Below are 11,812 nucleotides of genomic sequence, written 5' to 3'. Positions count from 1 at the left end.
TATCTGAAAATTTACCACCAAACCCAAGAACATCTAGATTTCCTTCTGAATATTAATAATTCACTTCATTAGTGTAGGGCTTTTAAAAAATTAATTTTAAGAATAATTTCTATTTTTAGCATACATATATTACATGTTTTGCCAGTTGTATCCTAAGTATCTCATGTTTTTCTCCTTATTTTAATGTTCAATTCCAAACGTTCTTTTTAAAAAAATTTATTTTTCTTTAATTTTTATTTTTTAATGAAGGTACTAGGGATTGAACCCAGTACCTCATGCATACCAAGCACACACATTACCGCTGAGCTGTACTCTCACACCCCCCTCATTCCAAATGTTCTGTAACACATATATCAAATATAATTTTGTTTATTTAGCTTGTTCTCTGGAAACTCACTAAACTCATTTGTCTTGTTCCTGTTTATTCTGTACATTATCTAAAGATACTTTTTATAAATTATCATGTGTGTGAACACAGAGAATTTTTATGTCTTTTGAAACTGTGAAACTTTTTTTGCCCCACTCCATTATGGTATTGCTAGTAGCTCCAGTAGAATGTTGATTGGAAGTAGTATCAGGTATCTTAATTTTGTCCTTGTTGTTTGGATTAAAGCATAATCTTTTACCACTAAGTTTAAATGTCACATGCACATTTTGATCTTATGCCTAGATAAAGTTCAGAACATAATACATTCTTTTAATTCCTAGTTTCCTGATAATACTTACAATAGGTTAGATTTTGTCAGGTGCTCTAGCTTCTGAGATGATGATAGGGAGTTGTATCAGTCACTTCGGGCTGCCGTAACAAGTACCACAGACTGGGCAACTTAAACAGCAGACATTTATTTTCTCGCAGTTCCAAAAGCTGTTAAGTCCACTAGCTGATCTCTTCTGAGACCTCTCTCCTTGGCTTGACCTTGTCAACATGTCCTCACATGGCCTTTCCTCTGTCCTCACGAATCCCTGGGGTCCCTTTGTCCAGAGTTCCTTCTCATATAAGGACATCACTGAGGTGGATTAGGACCCATCCAATGGCCTCATTTTACCTTAATCATGCCTTTAAAATCCCCCATCTCCAAGGATGGCCATACTGTGATGTACTGGACCATTAGGACTTCAACACAGAAATTTAAGGGGCTTCATATTTCAACGCATAAACCTAATTTCCTCTTGGATACAGGTCTGTATAACAGATATTTACACTTTCTTGTACTTACCTGTGTAGTAGCTTTGACGCATGGTCTCTGTCTGTATTTCTTAACGAGCATTCAGGTTACCGTCTGTGGTCCTTCTCAGCTGCAGACTTGTTTCCGTGGATGTTCTAAGGCAGGTATGCTAGCAATCAAGTCTGTACGTCTTCACCTGTGCACGCATGCGTTTTGCCTCCTGGTTTGAAGCATCGGTTTGTTGGATAGAGAGGTTTTGTCGGAAAGCGTGTTTCCCCCTCTTTCAGCGCCTTGACTGTGTCCTCCCACCGTTTGCTAGAGCATCGTGTCTGATGAACGGGAAGCTGTTCATCATTTTGCGGTTCCTTGTACTTGGTGGGTCATCTTTCTTGTGCCGGTGCCAAACTTTCCCCTTTATCTCTGACGTCTGACAGTTTTCCTGTGATGTATCTAGATGGGAATGTCCTTACGTTTGTCCTACCTGCAGTTTCTTGAGTTTTTGGAAGTATAGGTTAGTTTTCTGTTTGTTTTTCCACTGAATTTGGGGAGTGTCCAGCCAATACATTTTCAAATAAAATTTGTGCTTTTGTTTTTTGTCGGGGAGGGATGGGAGGTAATTAGCTTTATTTTATTTATTTTTAGAGGAGGTGCTGGGGATTGAACCGAGGGCCTCACGCATGCTAAGCATGTGCTCTACCACTTGAGTTACATCCTCCCCCTAAAATCTGTGCTTTTTCTCTCTCTGCCTTCTGTGACTCCCATATGTTAGAATTCTTCATGGAATTCTATAGCTCCCTGTCCATTTTTCCTCACTCTTTATTCTTACTGTTTTTCAGCATCGAAAACAACCATGGACCTAGCTTCACATTCACTGATTCAGGCCAAATCTATAGCTTATTCATGGTTTTCATTAATTTTGTAATTTTCATCTCCAGAGTTAGGGTTTCTGTTTGTAGAGAAAGTGTAGCTCCTCCTCAAAAGCCATTTTAGCGGGTGTGCTTTTGTCATTTTACACTGATTATTTAAATATCTGTTTCTTACTTGAACATACTTACAATAGCTGAATTTAAATATTTTTCTACTAAGGCCAATATCGGGGCCTTTCCTTTTTTTTTTTTTTCCTCCTGTATTTATAAGCTTATCATTCCCTCTTTTCATATCTTATAGATTTTTGTTGTTGTTGAAAAAACGGACATTTAGGTCATTGTAGTGTGACAAGTTAGAATCCTCATTCTCCCTGTAGCTTGTATTTTTTGTTTTATTATTATTATTGTTTGAATGAGGGGCTCAGAGAATTTTGTTTTGTTTAGTGACTTGCCTGTAATAGTATTAGAGTCTGTCTTCCCTTCAGTGTGTGGCCAGTAAAATCTCTGTTCAGTACTTTTTTTTTAATTCTTGTTTTTATTTTTCACGCTGGCTTCCTGGGGGTCAGCCCTGAGTCAGCATAGGTTAGTAGCGAGTCACTGATGGTTTCATTTAAATGCACTGAGTCAGCAGGTCCCCAGCGTCTTGCCCTAGGAGACCTGCCTGTGGGTAGCTGTGTGCATTCGAAATTCGTGCAGTTTACTGGGGCCCTGGGCACGGAGGAACCAGTACTGTCTTCTGTCTTCCTGTCACGGCTGTAGCCCCGTGTGTGCGCACAGCCTTCCAGGCCCCAGGGACATGCAGAGGTCTCCACACTTGTCTAGGACATTCTCATCTCTCACATCTCCCTTGAGCACGTCTGCCTGGTCTCTGGCCCGCTCCCTGCAGCGGTGGGGTGGCGTAGCCGTGATAATCCCTGTTCCATCAGTTTCCCATCCTTTGCCACCCCGTCAGTTCCTCTTGATTCGGAAAACGCCCCTGATGCAACACTTTGATGCAGAGCTACAGAGAAGTCACCCCAGTCCGTCCGCAGAGGGGTGGGACGGGACGGGGCAGCCCCGAGTAAAACACCGCAGACCCCGTGCTGCTTTTCCTTTTTGAATCAATATTCAGTACTTTTTCTTGAGTCAATATTTGTTACATTTGTTGCATACCTTTATTTCCAAAACTCCAGAATGGTTGGGTTTGATAATTTCATAATTTCTGTGATTCCATTTTGTTAATTGTTATTGTTGCTGGAGGAGAGAATGTTCCCCGTTCCCTATTCGATCCTCCCAGCAGTCCTGTACCACCTTGGGGTTTCTGTCACCTGAAGCTGCTCATTGAGTCCAGCCCGGTGGTGGGTTTTGGTTAAGCAAGTGAAGACCTCCTGCACGGGAAGCTAGCAGATAACTGGGAATTCTGTCTGCCCGAGGAGGGGCCCTTACTTCGTGTGGGTATCACAGTGTGGCCTCTCCTCATGGAGGGATTCTCCACAGCACTGAGGCCTCCTGCGTTTACACGTCCAAGTTCTTCGTGTTGTCTCTGACTCTGGTTTCCTTCCTGGGACTTAGCCTCTTACCAGATTTTTTGGTGACTTGCTCATCTTGTGATAACTAATAATCACCCACTAAGGATGAAGGAGGTCTTTTTTTTCAGGGAAGAGCTGTCAGCATGAGACGTGGTGTCTCTATCAGGAGGAGCTCCCTCTGAATTTCAGTGTTGGTCATATTCTATTGCATCCTGCTAAATCCCTGCCACCAACTCCCACTGTGCCTTCATGCTGCTCAACATAATAATTGAGATTTTTTTTTTCCTGGCACCAGTGAGGAAAGCCCACGCTCTTTTTTTCTGAAATAGTCTGACTATCCAGTCCCTTCCCTTAACTGACATCTGGTGGGGAATTTATACCACAGGATAAAAGTACCATCTGTGATTTATCTTGTCTTCTCACCAAGACACTTGAGGATGCACGCTGTGAGTCCTAAACAGAGTAACCTCCTAGCTCAGTGTATACTCAGCGTTCTGCCTAAGTGCATGCAGGTATCTTTGTGCATGGAAAATATGGTACCTTCCTTCAGGGACACGCATGCACGTCTATATAGTAATTTATTGAACACTTGAGAAATCCAGTAACAGCACCAAGGGCATAGGAGATTAATTAGAAGGAAAGCCGTGAATCCAACTTTGTGACTTCATAGGAAAGGAGAAGATACTATGATCTGAAGGAAAAGGCTATTTTATCTTCATGTTGCTGATTCAGATGCATTAGTGATGCTGTTAATATTCTCATGTCATTATCTTCTTCAAGCATGAAAGACAATTAAAAGTGTAGTTGGGCTGATATAAAGAATGTGATATTGACAAGAGCATGAATGAAGAAAGGGATTGCTGGGGGAAACAGTGGACTAATTCCCCTACAGGGCTCATTTCTCAGAACTCCGTCGGCACATGTGGGGTTGGATAGAACTATTCCACAGGACACAAACGGCTACAAGACGTAGGAAATTATATACCATGTAAGTCTGTGCCACTTAAATCATTGTAAGTCTTACTTATAGAAGATGCTCTGGCATATTCATCATTCATTCAGACTGGGACCCACCAGGGTTAATCATATTTCAGAGTTCAGTGCTTCCCAAAATTCCTTCTCTCTGTCCTCAAGCATCCCACTGTGTAGGCTAGATCATTGTGTATGTATGTTTTCTTGGTTATTTTTGTGTGTGTGGACCTTTAAGCCCACACACTTACCTTAAGTCCTAGCCTTTGCCCCCTTGCAGGTTGCACTGTTTCATTATTCTCTTCTTAAAGCAGTAACCCCAAGAACAAAAAAGCCTAAAACCTACCAAACGGGCGAGGAGGTGTACCTACCGTGTTTCTACTCACCCAACGGACAGTCTGAGTTTTGAGGACAGTTGTCTGTGAAGGAGACTGAATGCGGGGAGAAAGGATCATTGGAGTGCCTCAGTGTTTCTTAGGATTAATTCACTGTGGCCTTTATAAAAGACACTTGTGTGAATAGGAAATCTGAATCCAGAACCCGAAGGGTGCGTTTTGATACCAGATGCGTGCTGTATTCTGGGACATCACCTGTTGAGATGACGTGCTCTGTGTCTTCCGTCGGAACACCCTTGTCCTTAGGCACATCTTCGAACTTCTTATATTCTTCTTCATTGAGGTCACGTCCTTTTGCTGGATTTCATAGCAAAGAAGGCAGAAGAGGTGTCCATTAGAACCATTTGAAACTTACACGGTATGACCTGGGTCATGACGAGTCTGTCTGGTGAGCCTTAGCATCACGCTTCCCCGCGCATTGATGCTGCTCGGCACGTAATTCTCAAGGGAGGTGCCCGAACGTATGTGCAGATCAGGTCTTCAGATGGGACCACGTGGTAGAGTCCAAGCCATTAACTTTCTATTGCTTTCTTAGAACGACTGAGAAAATTAAAACCTACCCATCCTGGGAGCTGAGGAGTCCCTCAGTCGGAGACCACCGGGAGCTCACCGCTGGGCCTGCATTCAGAACTCCTGCCGCCTCTAACTGTTCCTTTCCACTTCGTCTGTATTCTGTAGTCTACTCCCTGCTATTTTGAACCCTAATCAAATGAATGGGACAGAAAAGACCTGAACTTGCCACCAAGCACACCAGCCCCATCACATATGCCATTGGGGGAGAACAACTCAAGCTTTGTTCTTGTCAAAGTCAAGGGTCAACCCCCGTCCACCCCACACGTGGAGGTAACATCAGAAAGGCTAACATGGATGTACCAAAGGCCGTGTGGAGTTGGTCAGAGGTCAGAAAAACTGCCTTGCCTGAGAGCCCTGCATTTGAGGGAGACAGTGTGGTTATCTTCAGGGCCGTGGGTTCAAGTCTCAGGCACTGTTTTAATAATTGTGACCCAATAATGCATTTGTGGTTGAGGTGAAGGCAGTCATTGCTGGAAATGGGTGAGTCGCTGAATTTAAGTTTTAGATCCTGGTTCACTGAGGTGACAGGACCCAGCTCCTCAAATGTGTGATATTTGGCAATAAACTCCAGGGACTTCCCTGGGGTATTTACTAGATCTCCAGGATTAGTGTGTCTAATGGTTTAAAAAGCCATGTGATGGACCCTCACAGTGGTTACATTCCCTCATTTTCCAGCAGAAGACCTTTCAGCATCTCTGACTCAGCCAACATGGAGTCTGAATTCTCAAGTGTAGACACATTTCTCCACCAGTGTCTTCATGAAAAATAACCTATATACCTACTTCTCCCCATAGTATAAAAATACAGATAATATTAACTCGTGTAGTTTGCGTAGAGTAAGCTACGGATACATACCCGTGACTTCTGTCAGATGTGTGGTCTTGTCGCCATCAGTGTTTTCAGCATTGATTACCTATATGTTCTTTGATACGTGAATCAGTTGGAAATAGTTTTTACCTGAGACTGTGATCAAAAGAAATAATCCAAAACTCAGTATGATTAGCTTGTTTCGTTTTCAGTTGGACACGTCTTATTTTTAACATGCTGTTGTCAGCACTTCCTTCCACACTAACCTGTCTCACTAACGCTCCTACTAATGTGCTGGAACCGGTTAAGAGAGTTAGTGAGGTAGGGAATCTCTGTACACCACCCCCGCTTCTTAAGCTGGGAAGGATCTGCCGCCGGGTTGTTAACGCCAGCCAGGCTGCCTACTGCGGTGCGGGCGGGCGTGTGCTCGGCGGCGGGCTCCGGCCCTCTCACGCCGGCTCGCCGGCGCCGGCTGTGAAACCTTCAGGCGTGTTGTGGCTAAACTCTCAAGGACAGCCATTATTAAAAAGTAATTCTATAAGCTTACTTAAATTAAAATATTAAAAGTTAATACTTAATCAAAACTTATTTCCTAGTACAATAGGTAGTAGGAGATGTATTAATGAGGCTACTGGAAAACGCTGGACACACGGACTCTGCCATTAAATCCTTGTAATTATATCCTAATTAGATCCCAGTGCTGCGTGTCCACATTTAAAATGAAAAAATACTCCTCTGTTCAAGATGAGAATGCTGCATTGTACGTATGGTTCTCATGAAAATGAAATATGTAGGCGTTCAGTCACTTAGTATTTCAATATTGATATTTGAGAATTATTCACAGTTATTTTACATTCCAGAGACAAGTCCATCCCAATGACCCCGTTGCTTTCAAATTATATATGCAGTTTGAATTTTATACATATAAATAAGTTTGAAATTTTTGCCCTTATTTTAACAATGCTCATACTTATCTTTGGGATTTAAATCAGATGATACTTCCTAAACACTTTAATAAAGGGCTCTTAATATTTAAAGAATTTTTTTAGTTAAAGCAAATCGGATTATGTTGGTCAAATAAAAGGTAGAGACAGCTTTGAAAGAGTTGGCATACAGTTATGTAGGTTTAAACACTTCCCCATGAAATCAGCATTCTGGGGCGTCGTCTCAGATACTGTCAGTATCAACATTCCAAACTTGGACCTCACCCTGACATGGTATGACTGAATTCATGCTTGGAAAATTAAGTATCTTTTCCAAGGTAGCGCTTGTAATTGGTAGAAGAAATTGTTCACAGATCCAGGCAGCTAGATGTCCTGGACGGAGCTCAGACCATACGTGTGAACTTGTTCCAGGGTTTGGGAAGATGCAGCCATCCAAAAGGTCCTGTTGTCACAATCCGTTACGTAAATCTCTTTTCCTGTTCTTGTTCCCACTGCTGTGTGTTCTTGGCATGTCCCGTTCATCCTTAAAAACAGACAGACGAAACCTTCCTTATTCCCCATCCATTCCCCAGTGCTCTAAAGTGACAGTGCTCTTTTAATGTCTGAAAATTACAGGTGTTTTTAATTTTGCCACACAGTTCGGTGCTTTTTTACTTTGCTCTCTCACAGGGTTTCTCACCCTCAGTGCTATTGACCTTTGTGCAGGGTGTCTCCCTGGTGTCCCCCTGTGAGACTCCAGGAGCCCCCGCCTCTAACTGTGGAAGCCCGAAATGCCTCCGGTCACAGCCACATATTTATTTCCTAGGGAGGCAGGACAGAATCTCCCCCCGCGGCCAGGACTGCCTCCCCGTTCCTTTGATGTAGACAACCCCACCTTGTCCTCTTCCTCCGTTCCACATAGCATATCTGTCCCTCTACCATAAGTGACGGTGCTCCTCTGGACTCTGAAGTCCTCCTTCTCCCCAGGCTAATTCTTCAACTCCTGTGAGCTCAGGTTACACTTACGTAGCAAGAAGATCAAATAGAGTTGGACAGTCGTGGACATACAGACAGAGGTGGACACAGACATAGAAGCAGACGTAAACACAGGTATTTCCAAGCCATGCCCAGATCTGGTGTTTACAAATCCACTGTCCACATCTCCAACTTCTAGCTCACATCCACATTTACTATTATCATTTTTAGCCCTTGATTTTCCTCCACCTTACATGTTCTTCTCTACTTTGGTCTAATGGCATCACCATGTCTGCAGATGGACAAGTTGAAAGTTCAGCATTCAGTTTTGAAAAACAGACTATTTGTAGTCTCAGTTTTGCTTAAAGTGTTGATTTCACTCACCCCCACATCTGCTGCTTCCGCGGCTAAAATTCCTCACAGTCATTTCCTGAACACCGTCTCTACCTCTGAGTTCCTGGAGGGCGGATACTTAGAAAGTGAATTTTATGATGCCCTTAGTTTAAAACCTACATCCATGCTCATAAATATAAAGTTAGCATTTTTGACATAGGAAATTCTCCGGAACAAAGTCTTGAGTTTTCCTTTCCGGTTTGGGGTCCTGCAGTCCACTTCGTACACATAGTGTGTCAACGTCCTGCAAGTCCAGCATCCCCGGAAGTCAGTGAGCTTTACTCCATCTGTGCGTCTCTGCAGCCCTCCTCCTCTCTCTCTGATTCTTGGTTTAAATTTTCACCTGGTGTTCAGGGAATAAATGCCATCCCCACCGCCACCCCACCATGAGGACCGTTTCCCGCTCCCATGACCGGCATAGTCGTTCAGTTATCTGCACTTCAGGATGACCTCCATCATTGAGTATTTTTTGTTACTGTTTTGCTATTCTTTTTAAGATGGGTGTCTGGGACCCTGCTTAACTTTTTAACTTTAAGGTGAGACATATTTTTATGTAATTTTTTTATTCCCATACTTACACAGTGCCTCCCATAGGGTAAGCATTCTATAAATGTTGACTGACTGGGTGAAAGTATTCACTTTTGATGGAAACTTATTGCTGAAAATGTCAGGTGGGATAATCTTGTGTGTGTGACCTCTCACATTGAAGTGTGCCTTGAAAGAAACTTAATCCCTTTCCCATATGTGCAAAAAGTCTGAAGAATTCAAACACAGATCTTAAGGGTAGGATTGTCAGAGCTTTCAGGTGTTCAGGCCCAGAATCTCTCCTTACTGCCTTCACATGTGTCATGAATGATGTGATGGAAGGGCTGTTCCACCGGTATGCCCCCTGAGAGAAGGGCTACACGCAGATAGCTGGGGTTTCATGGTGACCACCCAGGACACCACACCAGGCGAGGAACGCCCTTCTATAGACAGAGTCCACTGACTCAAATTCTTGAACATACTCCAGGTGTTTCAGTGCAGATTTGGGACTGGATCCCATGTTAGGAGTCAATAGCTTGGTTGTTTTACATTTGGGCAAATTCCATTTGATATAGTAAGTAATGGAGAGTGTTTCGCAGCCGTGGTTACATTCAGTCTTGTGGATATAACCCCTCAGTGAGCCATTTTCCTGTATCTTCTGCACATTATTGGGCGCTGTGTAAATGGTGTGCCATTCCCCTGTAATCTGAAAAGGAAACGTACCATAAGGAAAATAAGCCTCTTTTCTGTTCCCTCACCAGCACTGCGTGTAGTCGTTACTTTACATCAGAAGAAAAATAAATCCAATCTTACTGAGCAAAGTGGGTCTCTACTCCCTTCCTTGCAGAATGATGTGAAATGAAATAATGGTTCGTTTTCAAAGGCAAGGCATGGAACTCAGTTTTTTCAGGTAGCTAAAACAATGCCATTAAAGGCCCTGGGAAGCTCATCCCTATCATTTTGACATATTAGATTTTCTCACCTCCAGACAAGTAAGTTGAAAAAATACAAACAGCTGAAAGACAGAAGGGTTGTTTGAGCCCCCCGTAGGTACACGGACTAAGGATATAAAACCTGATTGCCCTCGTAAATAAGAGTGAGAGGCACACACACCCACCCCAAGGCCTACTCCCAGACGAGCCTGTCCCTGGTTCCCCTGAGTGATGCTTCTCAGATGCACATGCCTGGGCGGCACAAAGCACACAGAGTGCAAGCCTCAGGAGCAGAGTCTTCATCCTGGCGGTCTTTCTGGTCCTCCTCCTGGAGAAGCTGAGTGGGTGGTGTGCCAGTTGGTGGAGAGAACCTGTGCGTGTGTCCCTTTTAATAATACCCGTCCATTGGCCTGACCCATAATGAGCCAAGGGCTGTTAATCCTAAGACCCTGGCCACATAGACGTCCTCCTAGGATGTCCTGCTTGGCAGGGAGGAGCTTTTCTGGCCATCCGTTGTTTTCATTTGAGATTAGTTGTAAGAGAAACTGAAGTGGATCTGGACACCTGACCTTTAGAGTCAGTGAGAAGTCACAGTACAATTGAGGTGTTTTAAGGACAGTGATGCTTACTTCCTTTTATATCCTGAGACCCAAAATAGGACAAACAGCCCAAGACACGCCCTCAGCTCATGTGTGATTTCTGCAACACTGAGGAGACACGTTTAAACTTGTTTTCCAAACCTAGAGAAATTATCGGCTGGTTCAACAAGATTAAAATGTGGCATCTCTACTACAAACCAGTTCTCAAGATTTCCCCGGAGGAGTCCGTGTTTACTTACTTTTTAACACACTGATTACCGTGTCTCCCAAATCTGGTTGACAGTTGTGTTTCATCAGGGTCACCTGATCTACCGTGGTCGATCAATGTGTTAATTGAAGTCTAGGAGATGGAAAGTATTACATCACTGGCAGGTGTACAGTATAGCGGTTCACAGTTTTTAAGGGTTATACTCTTACACTTACTATTTACAATAGCCAAGACTTGGAAGCAACCTAAATGTCCATTGACAGATGACTGGATAAAGAATACATGGTATATTTATACAATGGAATACTACTCAGCCATAAAAAAGAATGAAATAATGCCATTTGCAGCAAGGTGGTTGGACCTAGACATTGTTATACTAAGTAAGTTAGAGACAGATACCATATGCTGCCATTTATATGTGGGATCTAAAATACAGTACAAATGACCTCATTTACAAAACAGACTCAGAGAAAGAAAACAAATATACATAGAAATGTTCATAGAAAACACAGGGAAAAAGAGGGGTAAATTAGGAATTTTGGATTAACATACACACTGCTATATATAAAAGAGATAAACAACAAGGTCCTTCTGTGCAGCACATGGGACTATATTCAGTATATTGTATTAACCGATAATGGAAAAGAACCTGACAAAGAATATATATATGTTTATATACATACGTATGTGTAACTGAGTCACAGTGCTGTAACCTGAAATTAATACAACCTTGTAAACCAATTATACTTCAATAAAAATTAAAAACAAAATAAATACTGGCTATGTTCCCTGTGCTGGACAGTACATCCTTGCAGGTCATTTATTTTGTACATAGTAGTTGGTGTCTCTTCATCTCCTCCTCCTGTCTTTCCCTTCGCCCTTCCCTCTCCGCACTGGTCACCACTGGTTTGTTTTCTGTGAGTCTGCTTCTGTTTTCTTATATTCACCAGTTTGTTGTAGTTTTTAGATTTCA

The 11,812-nt window shown here is 42.8% G+C and overlaps 1 pseudogene; it reads right to left on the bottom strand.

Moving 5' to 3' along the window:
* Positions 1–4,989: 4,989 nt before the first annotated feature.
* Positions 4,990–10,335, bottom strand: LOC140692023 (uncharacterized; annotated as a pseudogene).
* Positions 10,336–11,812: the final 1,477 nt, after the last annotated feature.

The sequence above is a fragment of the Vicugna pacos genome, chromosome X (assembly GCF_048564905.1).
Source record: "Vicugna pacos chromosome X, VicPac4, whole genome shotgun sequence".
Lineage (NCBI taxonomy): Eukaryota > Metazoa > Chordata > Mammalia > Artiodactyla > Camelidae > Vicugna > Vicugna pacos.
Note: the sequence above shows the minus strand (reverse complement) of the source record. Positions and strands in the feature narration are given on the sequence as shown.